This window comes from Struthio camelus, chromosome 1 (assembly GCF_040807025.1).
Source record: "Struthio camelus isolate bStrCam1 chromosome 1, bStrCam1.hap1, whole genome shotgun sequence".
Classification (NCBI taxonomy): domain Eukaryota; kingdom Metazoa; phylum Chordata; class Aves; order Struthioniformes; family Struthionidae; genus Struthio; species Struthio camelus.
Genome location: NC_090942.1, coordinates 112,110,040 through 112,131,310, shown reverse-complemented (window position 1 = coordinate 112,131,310; position 21,271 = coordinate 112,110,040). Strand labels below are relative to the sequence as shown.

General features: G+C 36.5%; 1 protein-coding gene and 1 long non-coding RNA gene across 4 annotated transcripts in view; both read left to right on the top strand.

Moving 5' to 3' along the window:
- The window catches only part of ROBO2 (roundabout guidance receptor 2), a 1,122,084-nt gene that overhangs the window by 236,184 nt on the left and 864,629 nt on the right, over window positions 1–21,271 (top strand). The window lies entirely within an intron of this gene.
- Window positions 1–21,271, top strand: part of LOC138061359 (uncharacterized) — a 98,188-nt gene that overhangs the window by 1,035 nt on the left and 75,882 nt on the right. The window contains exon 2 of the long non-coding RNA XR_011134998.1: window positions 1,101–1,208. This is a non-coding gene — a long non-coding RNA (uncharacterized lncRNA). The remainder of the gene's footprint in view (window positions 1–1,100; window positions 1,209–21,271) is intronic.

Here is a 21,271-nt window from a genome sequence, read left to right as displayed (position 1 = left end):
CTCTCAGTTGTATTTCGTTTTAAACAAATTGACTACTTACCTATTACTGATTTTTTTGTGGAACAGTTCTTAACTTTCTGGTATTCAGTTTACTGCTCAGGTGCCATTCCTTTTGTCTGTCCTAACAGAGAAAATCTTTTTTTATTATGAAAAAGTTACTCAGTAAATCCTCCCCTTCTCTTTCCTGTGGTTCACACTCCCTCCTTAACCACTTATCAGGGGTTAAGGAAGACGTTGGACACAGTACCTGAAAACACTGGTAGCAATACTTTTCTGTATGTTTAACAGCACCTAAAATCTATTCTATCATTTTAAATACAAATGATAGAGTATGAATTACTTTTTGCGTACTCGCTTACTGGAATTTGAGCTGAACTATGATGTCACAAAATTAGTTCTGTGATTTTATTTGTACTTCCATGTTTGCCTGTGAGTCCAGGCATTCGCTGAATGAATGAAGCTTAGGTCATTGGTATGTTCACTCCACTCCAGAAAAGCATAGTTATTCAAATCTGAGTTGTTGCTAGAGGAAATGAATGATGAGAATTAGAATAAAAATTGAGTACAGTTTTTACAGTTTGAGTTATGTTTACTTGAAAGCATGGTTCAGGACAAAGATCACCAAGAAAGCAAGTTAGTTTACAGAAATATTACTAAAATAAAGGAAAGACTACACACAGTAAATGAGAATAATGAATCAGAGTATTTTTTACTCAGACTAATCCCAAAGGAGACTGTGGTTTAAACCTAGTCCTCAGGCTGGTATTGTATTGACCATAGAAGACCTGGCAGATGTCAGAGCACATGATGAGGTGAGTCAAGCTGAATGGCAGGAAATCACATCCATGTATGTGCTTTCTCTGTTCAGTGTGTGCTGCTTTTACGTTCAACTGCATTCAAGAGGAATACATTCGAGATCAAAAATGCTTTGAATTTTCCTAATAATGTCTGTTAAAGTCTGATGAAACACAAATACATAATTCAAAAAAAAAAACAAACCTTAGTTCACAGGGTATCTCTTTAGTTTGCTTTCTCGAAGGCTACCTCAGTTGTGCACAGTACTTTATTTGCTACTCAGGAACATTGTATTTTCTCACTAGTTTACAGGGAACATGTTAGACTTTGCTCAGCCTGGGGAAACCACATGTACAAATCCTGGGGAACAAAACATGAAGACAAGATACTAGCAGACGGAAAGGACTGAACAGGTGAGCAAATATAAAGTATATGCTATATAATTGATGAGAAAGAAATCTCTAAATATAACAGTTTGGTTGAATCATAATAAAATAATCAAAGGTGCTTGGACATTGGAATTAATTTGGTAGTTGCAGAACTAATATTTATTCTTCACTCTAAAGTAGTAAGTAAAAATTCATATTTTTGCATCAAATCAAGAAATGGAGTTAGATCTTACAATGTTAGAGGAAAAAAACAGAAGATTTCTGGCTCAAATATCTTCCTTCATGTTTGTGAGAGAAGAAACTTCTAAAAGATTAGGATAATTTTTTCCAATTTTAAATAGGTTACATAATCAGTTTGGAAATCTGAGGAGAAAGGAACGTTGAAAGATAGAGAACAGAGAAGGGTGTAGCTGCAGAAGATGTGTGAAGCCTGGAAACGTTAGCAATAGGACAGTTATCAACTCCAAGCTATTCTGAGATTTGTTGAGAGTGGGTTGTAGGGAAGGTTGCAACATACTATCATATCTCCTGAATCTATAACTCTTAGTATCCAGAAGAGTCACAGGTTTGTAAGCATTCCTGTGGAATCAGAGCTGAAATATCAGATGGAGTGTTTTTGCGGATGAAGTTGTGTCATAAACAGGAGCAGGACTGAGCTGCTTAAAAAGGCATCTTGTGCCATGCGAGGTAGAGAATGGTGTCCTTTCATACCTGCAGCTGCTCCAGAAAAGGTGCCAGTCTCTTGGTGGACATGTGTCATATCTGCCAGGTCCATGCCAGCAGTCTAGAATATGCAGGGTGTCCAAATGGCTCTAGACGCCTAATTCTAGGCAACAGAATCCCATGCTAGATTTTTAGTTCATGCTAGAATATGGAGGGTTTTTTTATTTTGTCCATGCAATTTCCATAAGAGCATTTGAAGGCCTCGATGATGCTCTTGCAGCCTGGCAGTGCACCTCTGCAGGATCCCTGGATTGAGGACAGGGGGACGAGAGAGTCATCAAGACAATTGCAAAAGAGAGCAATCGTTTTTGTGTATTGGCTACTCTGGTGTGTTCTGGTACACTCTGTGGTTTTGAATCAGCAAGAATTTTTGTAAGAGTTTGGTGAGTTTGGAAGGTTGTTGGAAGGCCAATGTTTTTATCGTAAAGTGCAATCTTTCAGCAGAGACGGCATTTATTTAGTGAATTTCTGTGTAGGTATTGTGTGTTATGTCAGTGGCATAGAGCTAGTGGAAACTTCTCTTTCATGTTGTGCTATGTTTGTACATGGTATGAAGGTCATTCTGTCCAAAATGAAGCTATTTCGTCAGAGGAGCGTCCTTGGTGGATAAACATCTTAACAGTGCTTTCTGGTGAAGAAAGTACTTGGATGTCCTTCTAAAAGCAAAAGTAGTAGTATCTGAGGCTGTTTTGTATGTATATAAACAAACAAAAAAACCTCTTGATGTATTTTGAACAAGTTGCTGGAGGGAGGTATGTTGTGTAATGGTACTCAGGAAGCTGCGATCTTTATTTTGAACATGGGATTGAGAGAACTGGTACTGCTATTCCAAAGACAGTTTGGTGAAGGAAGTTGGTTATTAAGTGCTGAGGGGGAAGCAGTGAGGAATTATAGGTTTTGAACCTGGAAAGTAAGTATTCACTATCTACGTATCTCAGCACTGCATGGGTTCGGGGTATAGTTGCTTATTGTTTTTTCTGTAGTTTAACTCATGAAATTGCTGGTATATTGTGGGCCTAATTTGATACCTATACCTGTGTGCATGATATGGAGAAAGCATTGGTTAATGAAAATGCTAAGTGTGCTTCTCTGCCAAACTGATTACCAGTCGGTATTTAGCTCTGTTTGCCACATTTGGTTCTTATCTGAGGAGGATCTGTGTAAATGTGAAAGCCTATTTGTTTTTTTTTTTTTTCTAATTGTATGATAAAGCATGTCATTCCATTATATAGAATATGAATTTTTATATAGTAAAACATATTATTCCTTTATATGAACTGCATGTCTTGTTTTTCTGACTATCAAAGCAAAAATACTGTCACTTCTGCAGTAAAAAAAATTGCACATGGTGAAGTCAATTGATTTACCCTGGGTGTTACTATGCAGAGTAATTATAGGTATGGCCACAATGAATTTAATTACTACTATTGTAGGGCAATAACACAGTAGCTGAGTTCAGAATTTCCAAATAGGAGATCACATTTCTATAGAGCTTCCAATTAGTTGTGTTGATCTGTTTATTGGCAAGAAGGGAGTTTTACTGCCTTTTGTAGAAAATAGTAACAGTGAGACCTGATACAGGCTCTAGATGAAGTAGGTAAATGCTTACGAACTTTGAGCTAAAGATTTTTGTTTTGGTGAGGACCAAAATCTTTTATTTTATTTTATTTTATTTTATTTTTTCAGATATGATATTTTCAGTGTGGTTTTCCAAGTTTTTTTCAGATAGCAAACAAAATGATTAACTGGGCATATATCAAATGGTGTAGCTGTTCAATGACATTTTCTTCCAACAGCGATAAAACTGGAAAAATTTTTACGCTTAGAAGTGGATATTAATATAGCTGTAGAAAGATTGTATCGTGGGCAACAGCTACTCATTTATTAAGTTTTTTTTTACTGTGCTATATATCCAATGTACTTGTATTTGAATCTTCATTTTATATTAGTGCAGATAAAATATAAGCCAATATCAATTTGATTTTCTTTGTATTCATCTTGTTTACCAAAGTAATAAATTATTTTTTAAATCAGGGGTACTTTCTGTTTTGAAGGCTCTGAAGACGTGTGCAAATAGGAATGTTAGAGCACCCTTTTAGGGAGAAGCCTGGTCGTTAATCTCTTTTTCCTTTCATCTCTGTCACTACATATCTGTATTAAAATAGATGTACTTAGACAGTATCAGGAGAATAAGAAACTGCATGCAAGATCTTTCATTTTGCATGAGTTTAAAGGTTAAAGGAAATTGTCCCCTATGCCTCAAAAGGTTCTTTGTCTTTAAGGAAGCCGGCTGCAGCTTGGGTTTTTATGGAACTTCGCTTAGTTTACAGAAAACGTTTCATACTTTGAATGCCTCCACCACAGGAAGGAGCTCTCCTCTCTGAAGGAAAAGGCTGGCTGGGAGACCTCATATTGCTCACCCTGGTGGACGACAGTCCTACCCAGGAGCGTGCTCTACCACGACGAAAATAGTTATTCTCTCCTTACAGCCTGAAAAAGCTTGGATTTTATTCTGTATAGTGCCACAATTTCACAAACGGGGGAAGGAGGCTTTTCAGTGCTTCCAACAGCCTGGTGGGTAGAGCACTGTCTTGCAAGGCTGGAGAAGTGGCTTTGAATCTGCTCAGAAAGAAGTGTGTGAACCCATCCCTCATCCGGTCTAGCCTTTAAGACAGAGGAAGGTCATGAAGGGCTAAGCGCTGTTACTTTCTGGTTACTTACTTTAATTTCTTTGGGCTTCAGTTATCCAAAAAGTGGTGAAAACCAGCCACCATATCCAGTTCCATTACCAAAGAAACAAAGTAATTACCGATAGGCATCTATGCATAGGTGAATATAATGTATCTGGATATGAACAGCCCACGTGAATTGCCTTGTAATTCTCTCAAGTTCAGTAACCACTTAAACTGAGACTAACCTTTAGACAGGCATAAAACTCTATAATTTCCATCTATGTCCTGTAGGTGTGCTTTCCAGTGTTTTTTTGTTCTATCACTTAAGGGCATGATACAAAATACTTAAGTTTTAAAATTCCTCACGCTAAAAGGGGTACCCGTAACATTGTCCTTCTTTACTCGCTTTTTTCTTAGTCAGTTTTGGTGGCTGGAGCATAGGAGATGCTTTGAAAATTCCACTGATTTAGGATAGTCACTAACTGTTTTCTGCATGTGTGCACATGCGTATCTTGTGAACAAGTTAATGAAAGACGTGATAAATCTGTGGGAAAAAAAATCTGTACAAGGATACAAGAGCTTCTCTTTTCCAAAACAAATAAAAGGTAAACTTTCTTATGTATCAACCTCTTCCAATACAGGAAGGTCTACAGGTAAAAGCTATTTTTTTGTTTGTTTGTTTTTAAACTCAGCTGTTTGGTGTTTAGCTTAAGTAGGTCAAAGTGAGTAAATGCTAGACTGTCCAAGTTAAAGGTGGGTAAACTCTGTTTGTTTGCATTCAGCCTTGACTAAGATGGATATCAACAGTTCTTAACTTGCTTAGAGCAATAACATGATGAAGCTCATTGTGTTCCAGAAGAGCCTGCAGTGCACTATTTTCTTTAAGGGACTAGATCTTACCTTGTTTGAAAGATGTGTTATATTCAGCATAGTGTGGAAATTAAGCTCCCTAGTTCTAAATAATGGCCTAAAACTGCATTCAGAAATCTGATCTGTTTATAAATACTAATGATTTAAATTCACTATCTGAGATGGTCAGCTCAGCCTTGCTCTTATCTATAGCTTTATTATGAAGACTTAAAAAAGCTTAGTCATTAAATGCTTTTTTAAAAAAATATCTGCATATATTTAGACATAATTTGCAAGAATATCCATGGCATTAATAATGCAAAGCTTAATTACTTGCTAGAAAATTGATGTTACCCCTCCAAGCTACATTATTGCACAGGCTTTCTCTAGAGTAAGATTATTTGGATAACAGTCTCCTGAGGAGCTCAGGTTTTGTGTTGTGTCAAATTTTTTGCAGCTATGTAGCTTACAAACTCATTTTTTGTGCAGCAAGGGTGAATAATAAACTTGACTAGCTTATTAGTATTGCTGTTTAGACATCTGTACAAATCTTTTTGTTTGGAAGAGTGATTGGGCTTATGTGTATTAATAAGTCTGGAAATACAGTTCTTAACTATTATACATTGACAAATATTTCAGTCTTCCTCTCCTTTTCTCATTAAAAATATAAAAAACATGTCTGGGTATAAATTAAACTGAGCATAGGAAGCATGAAAACCCTGATGGTATTTTTAGAATTTTTTATTATGAATTTTCTTGTGGCATTCTCAAATCAAAGGTATAAAAACAGGCAGAAATATTAGAAATAAACTATTTCTTTCGTGATTAGTTTTTATGGAACATATTTTAAAGTGCCTAACAGAATAGTATCTTGATGCTGCTATTTATTAGTCTAAAAATATTTCTAGAGAAAGTCCAAGGATTAAACTTGAGGAAAAAAGATTATACATGTTTTTGAGTCACTGGGCCTGAAGTGAATATGATACTGTAAAATGATATTAGATATTTGAAACCTACAGGGCTATTTCCATTTGGAATATTATTACAATCAATGCTCATTAACAGAAAGCCAAATTGCACTCAGTACTTTGTTGGCCAAGTGGCCATAATGTTGGTGTGGGTGTACAGCCTGGAAGCGGACCTTGAGTTGTAAAAGCGTGTCAGCTTGTTGAAAATTTTCTGATCAACCTTGAAAAATGCTAGCTGTCAGGATATACCCTACAATATTCCTGAAAATGGGAATGGAAACACCCTTGAATCACTTGAATTTCCTGTGGCTCAGACAGTCCACATTTCTACTAGCTCTGTGGAATTTCTCTGGAGTGGTTGAACACTGATTTCCCAGTGTTCACTGTCTTTGATGAATTCCATGCTTTTCTGTTTGCAAAATAACAAGAGCAGCCTGCCATGTATTTCATTTTTGAATCAAAATCTTATGTCAAAAATCAATTTAAATAGAAATATTCCTGATTTGCATTGTAGGATGGCGTTAATTTCTAATGGAACATAGGATTCATTGTGTCCTGATTATATGTGAATAATTCTAAGAATGTTATTTTTTCATGAAAACAGATTTTTTCAAGTTTAAGGATCATTTTCTTTTAATAGCCACAAATTTGTGCAATGCTAATTTTCATGTGAACACTCTTGCCAAATTCATTTTCTGTTGATCATTACTCAATACTACATCTAAAGCAATACACAGATGTTATCTGTTCATTACCTCAGTCAAGAGAATCCAAAATAAGAGTATAAGCAGTTGTTTAAGACTGAGAAGGCATATGCACTATAGTGTTCAATAACCTATTTACGTTCCTTATATACACACAGAGGAACTTCAGCTAGCTTTATCTGAGTTTATTGTGCCTCATACATTCTTACTGTGTTTCTCCTGCCAACAACTCTTTCAAGTTGTCAGTGATTATAATGTTTTAATGCACTGAGATGGGGAGACAGAATTGACTGGCCTTGGCTTGTACGGACAGTCAGCACCAGAGGAAAGAGATGCGGTCCAGTCTGCCATGGCCTCCGCTGGCATCCTGACCACAGTACTACGCTCAGATTTAATGGAACTCAAACTAGTTAAGAATAAGCAAGAATTTAGTAACAAAGGAGGGTTTTCCTGTGCATATAAGCATTTTGGTGTTCAAAGATGAGACGATTTCCTGCACACTGCAGTGCCTCTGTAACAGCAAAAACAAATGATAGGTGATGAGTTTCAGATGATGAAACCGGCTTTTGCTAATAACTTAATTACGGCCTTTGTAAAAGCTCTCTCTGCTGGCCTTTAAAATTCAGTTCCCTGGCAACACAATTGGTGCCATACAGAGCTGTTTCAAAAATTCTATGCAAAAGTACAAAAATATGGTAATAATGTAATAATAAAGGGGTGGAAAAAGTTTTAGTAAAGGAAATAACTTGGGTTTGAGAAATTCCATGCTAAAGAAGCCATAAGCATCTGCAGTTTATTTTTGGTGCAGTGGAAACTTTTCTCCAGTTTGTCTTGTGCTCATCTTGAAAAGCACCAGACATGTTATATCATTGCACTGCGGTAATATGAGATAACTGTGCTTTTTCTCCTAGTGATTTAATGAAACTTTCACTGGCAAAATGTCAAATCTGCTTTTAACATGAACTACTGAAATATGTAAAGCTTATAGAAATTTAAAACTGTAAAGAATTCTTATTAAGAGGATATTGATTTAACTTAATTTAGTTTAATTCTTTTGTAATATTTTAAAACTTAAAAGTGAAGAGTGTAGATGACTGCAATGTATTGCTCAGCAGTAGAAACACCAATTTATTTTTAAGATAGACTCACTAATGTCCCTCACTATTCATGACCTTCAGCTTCTGCTTCACTGTGCTGTGTTTATAGGGCTTTTATTTTTCTTTTAATGCTATATATTCATAGATAGCAAGAGTAGATTATGACAGACTTTATTTTTACCAAGACAATAAAAGAAAATTATGTGGTTAAAAGGTATTTAAAACTGTTATAGTCAGGGAACTAATAGTGAGAGAAATGATGTGACTGGATGAGTAAACTGTTTAAATAAAGTTATTCCCCAACTACTCTGCAGACAGTACGGAAAGATACAGCTTTTGAAGGCTTGAATTTGGCCTTACTCAAATGTGATTGGTTTCAGTGCCTTCAGCTGAATTTTTCTGAGGTTTAATGAGATCAGCCTCAGGTCTCAAGACTGTCATTTCCTTTTTATGTAGGAAAGGTATTAATGTACAAAGGCTAACAATTAACAAATTAATAAATGATGATTAATTTTACAGTATGTATAAATCCTTCCATACCTGATTAGAAACAAACAACCAAAAAATGCCAGTAGTGTGTTTTATTTGCACATCCCAAGTTAGAATTTTGGTTTTTTTTTTTAATTAATCATGGAAATCCACATTTAGATTAGCAGATTCGATAGCACTGTGTAGGTAAAGGTTTCTCACAGAGCATTGGGAAACACTTTATTGCTGAGAGTTTTTAGTCTTTTTACTGATCAACTCTGTATCCTTCAAATTTAGGGCTTTTGAAATTTTTGGATTTGCTACTTGAGAAAATAAGCAGTTAGCTAGTTGGGATTAATTTAAAAGATTTGATGATAAACTGGTAGTCAATATACAGCTAGGGACCTCAAGTCATTTTAAAGCATGGAAATATCTTAAACTTTCAATGTTTGCTACCTTGGGTTTTTATTATGCATAAATATAAACAAGAGATTTTGTCATTGGCTGCCCAGTTAGACAAACTTATATCCAGTCCTATTAGGTAGCTGTGGGAAACATTGACTATCAAATGAGAAAACTGGATGTGAACTGTGATTTTACAGAGGTCTTCAGTGCTGTGGTGAAATTCATTCTGTTTTATTTCCATTTCCAAAGCTGGCTCTGCTGAGGACGCCATTGGTGAAGCAGAACTGTTTATCTCGTCCCTCCCCACCGCCAACTGCGGTTCCCCACCACAAGTTAACAGCTTCTCCTTTTTCTCCCATGCAGGAACTGCAAAACAAATAGCCAGCCCCTCCAAAACGCGGTATCCAAATAAACTGAGAAACATGTGGTGCTGAGCTAGATTCAAAAATGGGCTTAAGCAGATACTATTGAGATTTTGGGCTCTTTATAACAGCACCTTTCCCCAAGACTGCTTCACTTGGTTCTGCCTTTGTGCAGTAAAGCAGTCTTAGAGCTTTTGTAATAGCTGGTCAGGCTCTAAAAATACTCATATGTCCTCTTTCAGTTTTTATGCATTAGATGAAATCTGCTGGTTTGCTTTTACATCTGTCATTGCGCTGCAGTTTTTAGCCTTTTTGTTTGCCTGTGTTGTTAGAGAAACTTGTAAGAAAGAGGCACATGTCGAGGCCTCAGCAGCTGTGACCTGCCATTTGCAGTTTGACACTGCATACTTCCTCACTTGCGATTCTTATGAGGGAGGACTTTGGTTTAAACTAGTGCTTTTAGATCATCCGGAAGGTGTGTTTTTTTAACAAAGTAGATTTTATACGAGCACTATAATTCAGCTTTTACATAGATGAATCTGACTCTCTGGAGAAGACCTGAAGGCAGAGAATTACCTACAGAAAACACTGTAGGTCAAAGTCCTTGAAACTATGATTACCTTTTCCATAATAAATGAAAATATATATTGTCCCACTGGGCATCCTTATAGCCTGAGGAGGTATGGGTAAATTAATTGCTCGACAGTGACATGCAAAGAGTTTTGTTCTTTGTGTTATGCCTCTGGTAGTTGTATGCACCTACATTTGCAATTTAGGTGAAGTGAGAAGAGCCAGAATTTGATTTTTTTTTTTTTTTTTTTGTCAATACCCACCTAATGGCCATGCTAGCAATAGCTTTTCATTTAACACAGGTCAATAGCTACCCAACAGACCTTTTTCTTTTACTTAAATATCTGTGATGTAGCAGATGAAGTCACAATTCCTTTATTTGGATTAGCATAGCCTTTTAAATGAAAGTATAGTAGATTATTCCCTATTAGCTGGAAGATATGTGAAATAATCTGTAATGGTTCCTCTAGAGTTACTTCTCCTTTGTAGGCTAATCTGTACTAAACCAGCAGGTTTTTAGTTTGGCAGCTACTGATTGAATGACTAGCTTGGGGTTAGAGACAAGAAAGACTGTGAAACAATACTTCATCCAAACTTCCACAATCTCTGCGTGTCTAAAACTGCAGCAGTCCATTCTACCGGTAATGCTGAAGGATCACATCATTTATGTATAAGGCTTGTTAGCGTGTGTGCGTGTGTATGTAGATAAAAATGTGTTAAAAATAAATTCAAATTGAAAAGTATTGTGAGGTTTTTACCCGTAGGTACATCCATAAAATATATATTCTAGCTAAAAATTGCTGTGAACACTCCTTCCAAAGAACCCCAAACCTAACCTTATTGCATCATGCTAAACCTCAAGTGTCAAAAACAATCAATCTGTTGTTTGCAAGCAAATTGTAAATTGGCCAATAAAAATTTCTCTATCTATTCCTCATATTGAAGTAATGAGCTTTCTCCGATAACTTAAGAATCCTGTGGTTAATTTACTGCGTTTACTTCTCTACCAACTTAAAATATGGCTAGTCCAGTGGTTTCAGTTGTACCTGCCTCTTGCAAAGCTAAATTTGGCCACAGTCTGGCTTGCTGGTTAATTTTATTTCATCTTACAGTGAACAACTGTGTTCAAAGACTGAAAAAGTAATTGTACTGCATTTTATCTGTGCTACAGGGAACGAGTGAGGGAGATGATAGAGTAGAAGGCTTCAGGAGTCAAGGTTTCTAAAGTTTATTCTGAACGCCTGAGGTTGGGGAGATCAGAAAGTAAATGATGCAGTGCCTTGGGAAAAAAAAAACAGCTAAACCCCTTCTCTTACTAGGCTGTGCACGACTGAGGTGGTTGTCTTGAGCTGCTGAGTCACTAATCAACATGATGCTCTGCAGCATGCTGGCTAGTATGCCTAGTTGTCAACATTTTGCTCTGTGTTCAGCTGTGTAGTCTTTATTTGGGAGGAAGTGACCCTTTCCCTTATCCTCACTGGTTATCTTCTGAAACACACAGGTTTTTTTCCTCCTCTGCTGCAGAATTTTTAAAGCAGGTTCCATAGCACAGGCTGTTTTTCTCCCCTTAACTCCTTTATGCAAAAGCTTTTGCAGGCTCTAAAAAGGAGTTTAGTTTGCATTTGATATGAGAAAAAAAAAAGTTCAGCTTTCCTGGACAATTACTTTAGTGGTTCACAGCCTGTGGAGGGAAGGCTGCACAGAAGATACTCTGTGTTCCCTTTTCTCCATTTTGGGGAGGCCTGCGTCACTCACATGTTGTGGTCAGATAATAGATGTAGTTTATTTTTCTCTATACAGAAAAAAAAGTGATAGGAGGATGGGAGGAAATTTCTTAATACATATTTTTATAGGAAATAATACCATCTCCACTCCCAATTTGACTGCAAATAGAAACACCTGCTGAATGCATAATAGCTCAGATGGTATCCTAAATCAATACCACGCTACATAAAAATGAGAAGATTTAATATACTCATTCTTGCACCTTCCTTAAAAAAATTTATCAGGGAGAATGGTGAGCCTTTCAGAATTTGAAAAAGTTTTGCTTATGAGAAGGACATAAGATGCCTAACCTAAGTTAGTGGTCTTGTATTTCAAGTCTAAAGGACGACTGAAACCAGCCTAAGGTCAGTAGTGCATTGTTGCTTAGTTTTTAATTTTTAGAACTGCTACTGAGATTATTTCTGAAGATGTTTCATCACTTTCTAAGAGTCCTGTATAGCCAAATACCTGGGTTTCAGTTTGTTTTTTTTTTTTAATAGCTTGAAGAATAATAAATATAGCTCTGTGTGCTGCACATATAGTTGACAGTGATACATGATAGCATGGAACATAGGAAGCATTTCTTATCAGGAATTTTTATGAATCACTCTGACTCGAGCTCCAGGGAGTGACTGGCATTAAGAAATGATATGGGGACCATAGGACACTATACTATGGTTATTGTGGTGGAAGTATACATGAGGTAGTACATATATCTCTTGCTTTCTTCTTGTGAGTATTTTCAGTTATTTTGATAGCAGTCACTGCTTTGATGTGAGCCACACGTCACTGTACACTAGGAGAGTGTTCTGGGGAGATATCGTTATATTCTTGATCTTTTCTTGCGGGCAGATACTACTGGCTGCTTTCAGAAACAAGGCTATAAGAGTCTTTGGTTTGAGCCACTACAGCCTTTTTCAGTTCTTACAGTGCAGGCGGTTTAGGAACAATTCCTTATTGGGAGGAACATGGGGGGATGAGAAGGGTTGAATCCCTTAAAGAGATGGTATAAATTTGGAAATGGAGACGTTTCTGTGGTTTCAGAAAAAAAGGGTTAACACATTGCAACTCTTACTGCTTATAGTTCCTGGATAAGGAGCTAGAATGACGAGCTATAACTCAATTCTAGTGTTCATGTTCGCCAAATAGCCTAAAAGCTTGTAAAGCTCCCTGGCCGTTGCAAGGACCTGTCCTTTCTCTCAAGTCTCTGCACCATGACTATTCCCAGGGTGCAGTAAGAAGAGGGATACAGGCCTTGGTGATTGGACGCTCTACCTTAGATGTTTTTATACCAGAGAAAAAGGAGGTGAGATAGCAAAAGAAGTAGAGATGCATTGATGCATTGGAGTTCTCTATTTGAACAAGGCTTGATTTGTTTCCTGCTCTGAAAGTAGCACTATTTTAGAGAAGAAAACAGTGGCAGAAAAGGTAGAGATTCTTTGCTAGTCATTCTTAACTTTTAACAGCAGGCTTTTTCAGTCTGGAGGATACTACCAGGGGATGGACAGTTATGTCTTCAAAAGGAAAGTACTCAATAGAATTGTAAAACTTTCAGCTTCTATTTCATTAGTACCTTCAGCTCCAGCAGCATTTTCTGTCTGGTAATGCCAGGATTCCCAATAAATTGTAGCAATGCTATGGCATTGCCAGAAATAAATTCCAGTCTTTTGGGGTCTTGCAATTTTTGGATGCACTAGCGTGCTAGGTCATCTGTGGGTGGCCATGGACAGCAAGCATTCTCCAATATGCATGTTTTCTAGAAAATGAAATGCAAGAATAAAATTAGAAATGACACTCATTGCATAGTGTAGTGAAATAAGGATATAAAATGGATGTAAGGATATAATCTAGTTGATCTTTGGCAATCATCAGGAGATAATATGTATTTTCCTCCCACAGAAATAAATTCAGGGATGATTTTTGGAGAAAAGAATGCTTTACTACTCTGAAAAAGTATATATCTCTGTTCATGCTTTCAGTATATTTTGTGATAGCAATTACAGCACTGTAAATGAAATGCTCCAGTAGTTTTTTGCGTAATTTGGCAATGCATAAGTTACTGTAGCCCTGGGCAGCAGAGTCTTAATATACATCATTATTTTTCTTGATACTTAGTCAAGAAGTTAGTGGGGAGGGGGGGTTCAGTATTTTAATAGGAGGCAACTTTTGATTAGTTTTGTAAGATTAAATTTTTAAAATATAGTCTATATATTGTCTTGTATGGTTGTATTGTTACTGAACCATAAAAAATAAGAAGAGACAAGAAGCAGATTCTTCTAGTGGATATGAATATTGTGACTTGGAGCAACACAAGTTTCAATTATATCCAATCTAGAGAAGTGGTATATCTTTGCAAAGAACCATAATGTAGGTCAGATGATACTTTTTCGAACAGGGGCTTTTATACCTGGGGTGTTTGTGGAAATAGTTTGGCATTGAGCTGACTATATCTTTACACAATACAGGATTTTAAATAACTTATTGCTACCAAAGGCAAACTTGTACACAAAGATTCAAAACAGGCACTGAGATTAACTTAAGTCTGCTTCACATAGCATTTCCTTTTCAACTATTTTCCTCTTTTCTGGGGCACAGTGCTTTGAATACATGCATCATGTAAGTCATATTTGGTTTTACAAGCACAAGCCTTTGACACTTCACTATCAGGTTAATGCCCGCTCTTTTCATTATAGCACTAGGCTTTTGTGTTTTGTCTCCGGATCCAGAATAGAACAAAGAAAAATAGATGGTATCTGGAATCTTAGAGAGCACTTAGCAGCTCCTTACTCTGAAGTGCCCTCCCCTCCACTGGAAGGACTTCTTGCTGGCACCCAGGCACCCTCCTCCAAACAGCCCCAGGCTTGCACCCCAGCATATAAGAATTTCTCAGTATGCTTGCAGTCGCATTTGTCTGAAAATGTTAAATAATTTCATTCATACAGCTCTTCTGATAGAATATCAACTTCTTGATGAGACTCATCCCAGCCTATTTATATAAATATTTTAACACTGCATTTTTTAATCTTGCCTTAGTTTACCATTTGACTCTGGATTAGTTACATGGATTGGTTTCTTCTTTTTGTTGTCTTGAATATCTGATATTAACATTTCTTTAAAAGAGACAAATTTTTTAAATACCATAAATTCAGGAGATCAGCAGTCCCTTCACAATTTCTTATTTCATATTTTTTAATTGTGCTTGTGCCCTGTAAATTTAAACTCCTTTCCTAACAAGACTACCGCAGTTTTTTCATTTATTCTTCTGAGGACAGTTCATGCATGCCCTGGGCTATTCTTGTTGCCCCTCTCAGCTGTTCTCCTTTTTTTGTCCATTTGGGTAGAATTCATGCTTTGTTTCAATAAGACTTGACCAGCTGGTAAATTCTTGCAGTATTCTCTCAGGTATTCACCATCCAGTTCTTTTATGCAAGTTTTTCTAACTTCATGCTTGGCAGACTTCATTCTTGTGTACGGTGATATAGAGATACCATGCTTTCTCGCTCAACTAAGTTAAACTCTTTTTTAAGGTGTTACAGATTTTTATGTTCTGATATACATTACTTCACCTGTTGTTAGTGATCTTTATTGCTCTTAATTTTTTTGAGGTTTATCTGATGTTTTTAAATATTCTTTGATTGTGACAAAGCTGCATAACTTTGTAGTCTCTATAAATATTTCTAAAGTTCATCAACAGTTCTTGATTATTAGCCTATAAATTAATAATTTTCATTTCTGACCAGATTAGATAATTACCTTATCCCACATAATAAGCAGAGACTTCAGCATCCAGCCACTTGTCGTGAAATAACAAGGAAAAACTGAGTCACAAGTGTGTCCACATCAGTCAGTTTGCATTAAGGTACAGAGAAAGTCCATGAAAACATGGAGCACGCAGACATTCTTTCAATCCTAAATAAATAAATGCTTTCCTATCTCCGCTAAATAAATCCTTTAATTTTTAATCAAAATAGTAGTTGCTATTTTCCAAACTGGTATTTATTGTGATTATGTTATAGTAATATGTTAGTAAATATATTAACTAAAAGAGCAGATGAAACTTGGTGGAATAAACTAATAATATATTTCCCTGGTAAACAAAGAAATGAAAAAAAGTGCTCTTTTCCTTTCTGTCTTCTGAGCAGTTTCTGATCATTTCAAATATTTGCCTCTCTTCTCTGACTACCTAAGTTTTCCGTTTTTTTTTTTTTTTTTTTATGTGGGACTTGGTCAAAAGGATTTGCAATTCTAAATTAGTTGTATCCACTGGTTCTCTTTTATCTATTTTATCCATTACCGTGTATATGCAATATGACCCATTTTGAGAAGTATATCAGACAGGAAAGAGTTACACAAAGTGCTGTTAACATAGACCAGCCCACTGTCTAAACATATCTTGAAGCACCATAACTGAAAGTGGAACTTTTTCAGATCACTTTAAATTAAATTGATTAATAATACATCATGTTAAAATGAATTTTTCATGGTTTGGGAGCTAATGTTCTCAATTATTCAGCAATGCAAAATGTAGGAAACTTGCATACAAACAGCATGCAGCAGTTGATCCATGAAATCCTTCTTTAGAAAACAAAATTATATATATATATATATATATATATATATATATATATATATATATTTTAATATGCTAGAGCATTACAAATTTTTTCTAAAAAGATCTTTTACTTTTAGGGGCAAAAATGAAGGCTGAGATGTAATCAGGCCATATACTAGCAGAATAAGTGCTCTTTCTAGTCCATAAACAAATGCACACACTTTAATTATATATTAATAATTTCCTCTTATTTCTCATGTCTAATGCCATGACATAACACTCTTGTTCAACAGTTAATGTCACAGTTTTTGGGGAGGTAGTCTCAGTTTTTCCTTTTGAAAAGCTTAAGAAATTTATCTATATCCTATATATTTTGAGCTTAGTTTATATCTCTAATGTAGAACAGCATAAATAATCTAATAGAACATAGTGTTTCAGTTGTATTGAGTTTCAAAAACTCAGACATTTTAAAAAATCTGTCAAACAAAGATTTTCTGTTTTGGGGGGAGTTGTTTGTTTTTAATGCCTAACACTAATTTGGGTTAAAGATTTTTCACAGCTATTCCAAATATGATCAATTATAGTGGAAAAAACCTCCTTGCTACTAATCCTGCTACTAATCTCACTAATAACTGTATAATTTTAGGGTATCTCACCATAAAGAAGTAGTTGTATAGGCCTCTGCCCTGTACTTTTCAACTTCATTGATTTTCATTCTTTATAGATGAACACAGGTAAGGATATAAATAATGCTGAGTACCTGAAACTTCTTAGTGCTCCGCAGGTATTTGGTATTTCTCAGGAGTTGGCCTGAAGGAATTAGAGATGGGAAAGACTTGTAAGATCATCTAAATCATCTATATATTATATTGATAGGTAGTTCCCTAGCCTGTATTTTTTAAAGAATAGATCCCACAGTCACCTTCTGTAGGAAATTCTCTTTAAGCTCGGTGGGAATTCAAAACGTAGAGCATTTACAAGATTCAGCCTGTATGGTGTCCAGTATCATTTTAAGTGTTTCAAGATTATAGCCTCCATGTATGGTGGTAGTGATGACTATTTTTTCTAAATTATACTATATCCATACCTTGTATGAAGTAGGGACCTTAGTTCACCTTTTCCTCCTTACTAGACAAATTATGTGGATGAGACTGCAGGTGCTGTCCCACAGTAGCCTTCTTCCTCGAGCATATTCTCCATGACAAGGTCTTTCCACCAGTAGAAAGTTCAGTTAAAGTGTTTCAAAGTGCCCACTGACAGAGAGGCCCACTCTTAGGCACCACATCATGAAACTGAGGTGAAATCAATGACAAAGAGTTGAAGCCGAGGTGCTCTCTACATAGGTACTTCCCAACATGAACAGAATCCAGCTAATTCTCCATTTTTTCCCTTAAAATCACTGCTCTAGAGCTCATTAAGATATTTGCTGGACACTGGGGAGATGCTCTGTCATTCAGGAACTGCCATATTCACAGCCATACATGTTTATAATTATCTAGAATTTTTTAGTTTGTTTGATTTCCCCCCCGTGAAAATGGTGAGTGGTTTGGAAGCTTAGCAACTGCAACGAAATCTGCTTAAATTCCAAGAATCAAAATTATATTTTTCAGCATAAAAATTTAGAACTAAATGATATGGGTTTGAGAAAAAGTATCTTTCTCTGAGGACAGGAAGACAGGCCAGCCACCTGGTATGGTAGCTTATCGTGCATGATCCCTATTCAGCATGAAAGGTTGATGGAGAAATCATTGCTAATGGTGTCATGTCTTCTCTAGTCAATGAATTAATTTTCGTCAGAAGACCTCTACAGCATGTAACTAGCCATCACCTTGTGTCTGAGCACAGGATCATTACTGGGCACAAGCTGCATAACTGGGTTTACCATATGTTTCCTGAGTGGTTGGAGAGAATTACAATAGCTTTCCATGTCTCATTTTTCCTCTTTATAGAATGATCACCAAGGTCTGGGAAAAAGTCAGCTTTCCCACAAGCGTGAATAAATTATTTCCTACAGGATAGGGATGCATACACTTATTTGAAGCAGTTTCCTATGAGTGAGGCTGTAACAGGGAGAAGCAATACCTCTCCTCACTCAGCACGTTAGAGTCTCTCCAGCTTAGTGGGCAATCCGCATTGCAAAATATTTTTAGTACGTCCTAAGATATAGTATCAATATAACTTGAGGTATGTTTTTTTTTTCTCCTTATGGTAGCTGTCCATCTCTCAAATCTGTTCATGGTGTAAGAAATCTGTGTCTTACTATTTTGCTGTCCCTGTTTCACAAATGAAAAACAGATACATAGACAGAGCAAGACCCATGTGCCTGGACTTGAGTAGCTTGCCCCGTTCTATACAAGGGAATCTGTTGTGAAACGGAATATTTAACCCACAACCCATCTGAGCCTCAAATCCAACCACTGAATCATTCTCAACCTTGCTGTCATCAATCCTTTTATCATATTTCACCATCAAATCCCTATTCCCACAATATTTTCCATTGCTATGCTATTACTATAGCTGATACTGAAATATAGATTTAAAACTGAGATTGCATGAATGAGAACCAGCCACACTATCCATTGATATGGATTTATCTTAGGGAAGATCTGTTAGTTCTGTAACATTTATCAAAGCTCTGTTGGCAATGTAATCTAGAGCAATCATTTCTCTTCTGTCACTGCAAATTCTGCCTGGGTAACTGTAAACCTAAAGCAGACTTCTTGGAGAGTAGCGTGGAGTGAAAACTGAAAGACTAGGCACTGCTGCACATCTGTAAAGGTTACACAGACATTTCTCATGTCATTTTGACAGGCTCGCAACTCACACGCAAGCCAGAAGCAAGTAAGAACCACAGGACAGGGATCCAAGAGTGCATGGAAAAAGCGCAGGGGAAATGCACCATTAATCACGGGCTTGTGGACAGAACCTGGCAAAGCACCGTGTTTCCAAGTGGGATGACCTTTAAGAAATATTTAGTTAAGGAAAATGATTAATGTTCTGTGTTCATTGCTTAATCAGTTGCATTATTTATTGTAAAAGTGGGTGTGAATAAATAAAAACAAAGTTAAAAGGAATACAGCTTTTGAGAGACAACAACGGAATGGTTATGTTCTGTCCTTAGTTCTGTTGATTAGATTTGGGACAATCAATATCTACCACACTGTCCTCTAGACTACACCTTTTTGATGGTGCTTACAGAAACCATGTACAAAGAAAAATTATATTAAATTACTCAGCGAGACAATGACACGTATTATCTCCCTATTGATTCACAAGTCATGTTATAGTATAAACAGTAAAATCATTGAACCTCCCAGTAAATATTCTGTGATTTGGGTGTTTTAGCCACACAAGTCCTTTTAAGAGAAAAGGGGGTCACATAGCTAAATCCCTGCAGTTGTCCTGAATGGTTACCTCTAGTCTCCTGTAACCATCTTAATAATGGAGGAGTCATTTGATGCTCATTGTGGAACCATTGATGATAATGGGTTCATTCCTTATTAATGGGGCTATAGCATAGTTGGTGAAAGACCTGTTGTGAAGTGAGCAGGAAGATAACCTTTGCAGAGGAAATCCTTGAGGTAGCTTGAGATCAATAGCCTTACCTGCAGTGTTCTGCAGTGTTGTTGGAAAGGAAGTTAAACGGTATCAGTGGTTGACTCTTCAGTAAGCTGAAAGAGGAAAAAAGAAAATAAAAAAAAAAAGAAATTGCTAAGAGATGACATTAAAGCTATGTCTGGAACCTGAATTCTCTAGGCTGAACTATTACCATCATCATACTGTCATCATAAATTAATATAAATTGCTGCCTATCATCAGTACTGTTTTGAAGGTCGAATTCCGGCTTTGGTTACATGAAAGCCCCCCTGTTTGAGGCAGCTGGAATGGCGGATATAAAAGGGCCTTCAGGGTAGAACATGATGCTTGGAATAGGTCTGCACATATGGTTGTCATCCACCTTGATGCAAAGTAACTTTCCTTTTAACTCGACAGGCTACTGCCAACTGAAAGCTCTACTCTGTAAGATGTACAGATGATTTTCCTATATCCGAATTATTAATTCAACATACTTTTCAAGTATGTCCATTTATTTAGCTTGATAATTATTCTTATCTACCTGTACCAACTTCAATATTCATGAAGAAATATTGAACCATACTACTTTCTAGGGTATCTCTTCAACTCTTTTCAAAAGAGTTGGAGGATGCAGTAAGTCAATATCCACTTTCTGGGCATCATCCCATGCTCACCCCCGTCGTATGCTCTGAAAAAGTTTTAAACAACACCTTGCCTGTTGTCATTTAGCGAACTAAAAATGTAATTTTTCTTTCCAATTTCTTGCCTCTACTTTGTTGATCTTTTCAGCTTTTTTTTTTCATGTCACTAGGAGCCACAGGACCTTGCTCAATATAAAAATGGAAGATTTGTTTCCAGGGCTTAAAAATTATGCAGGACGTTCATCTTCCTTGATGTACTTCACTTAGCAGTCCTTTTATACAAGGAGTTACTTTTGCCTTTGTTAGGCATTTGGGTGAGTTGCTGGAATGGTCCTTAAAGATTTCTGTGCCACATCTTAGGCTGGTGTGAGCTAGCTAGAAGCTGAGCTAGCTAGAAGCTGAGTGTCTGACTTCTTTATTTTCTTACTTGGCTGAAACAATAGAGACCAGGGATTACAGTAACATTTTGGGTTTATTTCTTCCAGAGATAGCTGTTTTTCCGTATCTGTATATACTCCAGGTGGACCATGATGAAAGCGGAGCTGGGTTAGAAACTGGCATGTAGTGACATTTTACCACATAATTGCTATGTAGGAAAAGTTATTTTATTTGTTTTTTGGTCAGAAGGAAGCAATGTTCCCTTCCACTCTGTTCTTTCCTCAGAGTATTAGTAAGTCAAGAAAAGTTGGTCGTGTCCAGTTTTCAAAACAACTGAGCTCTGTTTTCTCAGCTCTGA